At 52.9% G+C, this 5000-nt stretch overlaps 1 non-coding gene across 1 annotated transcript in view; it reads left to right on the plus strand.

Annotated features, from left to right (window-relative positions):
- The first annotated feature begins 3902 nt into the window (after positions 1 to 3902).
- Positions 3903 to 5000, plus strand: part of LOC124589646 — a 1910-nt gene continuing 812 nt past the window's right edge. Inside the window, exon 1 of the ribosomal RNA XR_006976154.1 lies at positions 3903 to 5000. This exon is cut by the window's right edge and continues 812 nt beyond it. This is a non-coding gene — a ribosomal RNA (small subunit ribosomal RNA).

Consider the following 5000-nt stretch of genomic DNA (forward strand, 5'->3'; position numbering starts at 1 on the left):
TGTAAGCACCAGCATGGAACAACACCCAGTGCATCCTCTCTGCCACATTAGACAATCCACACTATCATAACCAGACCGGGAGGTCCACTCGGAAAACAGAATATCCCACCCTTCCGACAACCACCATTGCTCAGCTAAGCCACCAACACCCACACATGTCCCAGACAGGGGTGCACCCAACATCACAATACTGCCTCCTGTCACACCACACAAACAATGGCAGGAATGAAAGACACAGGTCTGCCACAAGCATGGAATCAGAGCGCCGCCTGTTATGAGCCAAAGGTGCACCCTGACGTGGCAAATCAGATGATGCCGCAGTCATTTACTTACGATAATCACAATCAACAAACCGGGCCCCCCCCCCCCCAAGTGCCTTAACCTAACCCGTATTGTACCTTAACCTAACCCGTATTGTACCTTAACCTAACCCGTATTGTACCTTAACCTAACCCGTATTGTACCTTAACCTAACCCGTATTGTACCTTAACCTAACCCGTATTGTACCTTAACCTAACCCGTATTGTACCTTAACCTAACCCGTATTGTACCTTAACCTAACCCATATTGTACCTTAACCTAACCCATATTGTACCTTAACCTAACCCATATTGTACCTTAACCTAACCCATATTGTACCTTAACCTAACCCATATTGTACCTTAACCTAACCCATATTGTACCTTAACCTAACCCATATTGTACCTTAACCTAACCCATATTGTACCTTAACCTAACCCATATTGTACCTTAACCTAACCCATGTTGCGCCTTAACCTAACCCATGTTGCGCCTTAACCTAACCCATGTTGCGCCTTAACCTAACCCATGTTGCGCCTTAACCTAACCCATGTTGCGCCTTAACCTAACCCATGTTGCGCCTTAACCTAACCCATGTTGCGCCTTAACCTAACCCATGTTGCGCCTTAACCTAACCCATGTTGCGCCTTAACCTAACCCATGTTGCGCCTTAACCTAACCCATGTTGCGCCTTAACCTAACCCATGTTGCGCCTTAACCTAACCCATGTTGCGCCTTAACCTAACCTATGTTGCGCCTTAACCTAACCTATGTTGCGCCTTAACCTAACCTATGTTGCGCCTTAACCTAACCTATGTTGCGCCTTAACCTAACCTATGTTGCGCCTTAACCTAACCTATGTTGCGCCTTAACCTAACCTATGTTGCGCCGTAACCTAACCTATGTTGCGCCGTAACCTAACCTATGTTGCGCCATAACCTAACCTATGTTGCGCCTTAACCTAACCTATGTTGCGCCTTAACCTAACCTATGTTGCGCCTTAACCTAACCTATGTTGCGCCGTAACCTAACCTATGTTGCGCCTTAACCTAACCTATGTTGCGCCTTAACCTAACCTATGTTGCGCCTTAACCTAACCTATGTTGCGCCTTAACCTAACCTATGTTGCGCCTTAACCTAACCTATGTTGCGCCTTAACCTAACCTATGTTGCGCCTTAACCTAACCTATGTTGCGCCTTAACCTAACCTATGTTGCGCCTTAACCTAACCTATGTTGCGCCGTAACCTAACCTATGTTGCGCCTTAACCTAACCTATGTTGCGCCTTAACCTAACCTATGTTGCGCCGTAACCTAACCTATGTTGCGCCTTAACCTAACCTATGTTGCGCCTTAACCTAACCTATGTTGCGCCTTAACCTAACCTATGTTGCGCCTTAACCTAACCTATGTTGCGCCTTAACCTAACCTATGTTGCGCCTTAACCTAACCTATGTTGCGCCTTAACCCAACACACGTTGGGCCTTAACCCAACACACGTTGGGCCTTAACCCAACACACGTTGGGCCTTAACCCAACACACGTTGGGCCTTAACCCAACACACGTTGGGCCTTAACCCAACACACGTTGGGCCTTAACCCAACACACGTTGGGCCTTAACCCAACACACGTTGGGCCTTAACCCAACACACGTTGGGCCTTAACCCAACACACGTTGGGCCTTAACCCAACACACGTTGGGCCTTAACCCAACACACGTTGGGCCTTAACCCAACACACGTTGGGCCTTAACCCAACACACGTTGGGCCTTAACCCAACACACGTTGGGCCTTAACCCAACACACGTTGGGCCTTAACCCAACACACGTTGGGCCTTAACCCAACACACGTTGGGCCTTAACCCAACACACGTTGGGCCTTAACCCAACACACGTTGGGCCTTAACCTGCTCTGTAATTGTCATACGACGCGTTAAATTAGTGTAGTGTTGCCTAACTGCAACCCCCGCAATATAGTTTGCTACTCGCACTGCCCGGTCCCCAGAGTATCGCTTCATGTTAAACACCTTGCAGCTATACACTGTAATGCGGATGGCGGCAGGACGTACATGCTCAATGCCCTTCGCAGTTGTTCATTGGCATTCGCATGGCGAAGCACAGCCTACGTTGTGGTACGGCTTGTGGCAACTGTCCGCTGATGTTGTACGTCCAAATCACACACTGTACCGCACATTGGTCCTCATGTACTGAATGATACATCGTGGTACATGTGTGACCGTACCACGACTGCGCCAACAACGGCGAACCATACGGTCCAAATATTGTGCACTCAGCTACGTGTCGTCTCCCTATAAGAGCTGGATTGCAGTATGGTATGCCGTGGATGGCGATCAGCATGAGCCGTCTGTTGATGTAGTGGCGCGTGTTGTCAGACGTAGTCGTCTCTTCTCACACACCGTGATAGCATGGTGCACTGCGTTCCACATCTGCGACATGCGACAGAGGCCGGTTGACAGTCGTTCGCGCAATGGACATCGCATACGTACGGGGGCCACCTTCCACGTGTTCGCGAAGCGTGCACATGTTGTTGCGTGTATGTGGGCAGACATAGTGTGTCGTGACACCTGACACAGGCATGCAACAATCGTTGAATTTGCAAATGGCGATGGACGTCTACGTTTGCTGGTGACGTTACGCAAATGAAGAACTGGTAAACCGTTGTGGTGCGGTTGTTCTCGCTAGAGGTGAATCAGTGATGGCGACGATCGGTTGAGCTACCAACCGGTTGTTTCAGCGATACCCACCATGCCCACGAACGTGAATGGCATGTGGGTGTGAAGCGATACGCGGCGGTGGCTGGGTGGGACCGTCCCCGGCCGGTGAGGGGGGGCCTTCCGGCGTGCTGGCCGCGCGGTGCGTGGGCGCACGCGCTACAGCCGGCTGGTGGGGGCGGCCAGTGGCAGGCGCGCCGGCCGACGGAGGCGGCAGGCGGCGCAGCTGCGCGCCGGCGCACCCTGCACGCGGCGCCGTGCGGCCAAAGTAGGTCCTCGCGGGCCCGGTGCGAAGCGCGGTGGACATCTGCAGTGTGCTGGTCCGATTGAGGACTGTGTGCGCTGAGGATGCGCCGCCGCCCGGCGCTCGGCGCCGCGACGCCGTCTGCTGCTCGGTCGCCTCTGCGGTTCTCGCAGGTGGATTGTATCGCAGCTGTGCGGACGTGTTGGCGCGTGCGCTGTGCTGGGAGAGTTCGCTTCGGCACCCAAGTGGGGCTTTTGTCCTTCTGTGGCGCTGGCGTTGGAGCTGCCGGCCACCGTAGGTGGCGCGTGTTGTCTCCCGCCGGCAATGCCACGACAGCACGCTCCCGGGCCTCTGTCGGCAGCGGCAAGCTCAGTTGGGAGCACGGGTGGTCGCACCTAAAGCGTCTACTCGCCAAACTCCGGGCGATTGCGCCTCTCTCGAACCCGACCAAGTACTTAGGACGGCGCTGCGCGCCGCCGGGACCTGAGAGGGTTTCGAGGTGTATTGTGCAGGGGAGCTCAGCCTCCTCCTGTTTGCAGAATAATTGAGCGGACGCTTGCGTGTTCGCGCGGGCCCCCGGGACACACTCCCGGGCGGCCGGCTGCTCAGCTCTAGTTGACGCAGCTCCCTGGTTGATCCTGCCAGTAGTCATATGCTTGTCTCAAAGATTAAGCCATGCATGTCTCAGTACAAGCCGCATTAAGGTGAAACCGCGAATGGCTCATTAAATCAGTTATGGTTCCTTAGATCGTACCCACGTTACTTGGATAACTGTGGTAATTCTAGAGCTAATACATGCAAACAGAGTCCCGACCAGAGATGGAAGGGACGCTTTTATTAGATCAAAACCAATCGGTCGGCTCGTCCGGTCCGTTTGCCTTGGTGACTCTGAATAACTTTGGGCTGATCGCACGGTCCTCGTACCGGCGACGCATCTTTCAAATGTCTGCCTTATCAACTGTCGATGGTAGGTTCTGCGCCTACCATGGTTGTAACGGGTAACGGGGAATCAGGGTTCGATTCCGGAGAGGGAGCCTGAGAAACGGCTACCACATCCAAGGAAGGCAGCAGGCGCGCAAATTACCCACTCCCGGCACGGGGAGGTAGTGACGAAAAATAACGATACGGGACTCATCCGAGGCCCCGTAATCGGAATGAGTACACTTTAAATCCTTTAACGAGTATCTATTGGAGGGCAAGTCTGGTGCCAGCAGCCGCGGTAATTCCAGCTCCAATAGCGTATATTAAAGTTGTTGCGGTTAAAAAGCTCGTAGTTGGATTTGTGTCCCACGCTGTTGGTTCACCGCCCGTCGGTGTTTAACTGGCATGTATCGTGGGACGTCCTGCCGGTGGGGCGAGCTGAAGGCGTGCGACGCGCCTCGTGCGTGCTCGTGCGTCCCGAGGCGGACCCCGTTGCAATCCTACCAGGGTGCTCTTGAGTGAGTGTCTCGGTGGGCCGGCACGTTTACTTTGAACAAATTAGAGTGCTTAAAGCAGGCAAGCCCGCCTGAATACTGTGTGCATGGAATAATGGAATAGGACCTCGGTTCTATTTTGTTGGTTTTCGGAACCCGAGGTAATGATTAATAGGGACAGGCGGGGGCATTCGTATTGCGACGTTAGAGGTGAAATTCTTGGATCGTCGCAAGACGAACAGAAGCGAAAGCATATGCCAAGTATGTTTTCATTAATCAAGAACGAAAGTTAGAGGTTCGAAGGCGAT

Source organism: Schistocerca americana, unplaced genomic scaffold (genome assembly GCF_021461395.2).
Source record: "Schistocerca americana isolate TAMUIC-IGC-003095 unplaced genomic scaffold, iqSchAmer2.1 HiC_scaffold_718, whole genome shotgun sequence".
Lineage (NCBI taxonomy): Eukaryota > Metazoa > Arthropoda > Insecta > Orthoptera > Acrididae > Schistocerca > Schistocerca americana.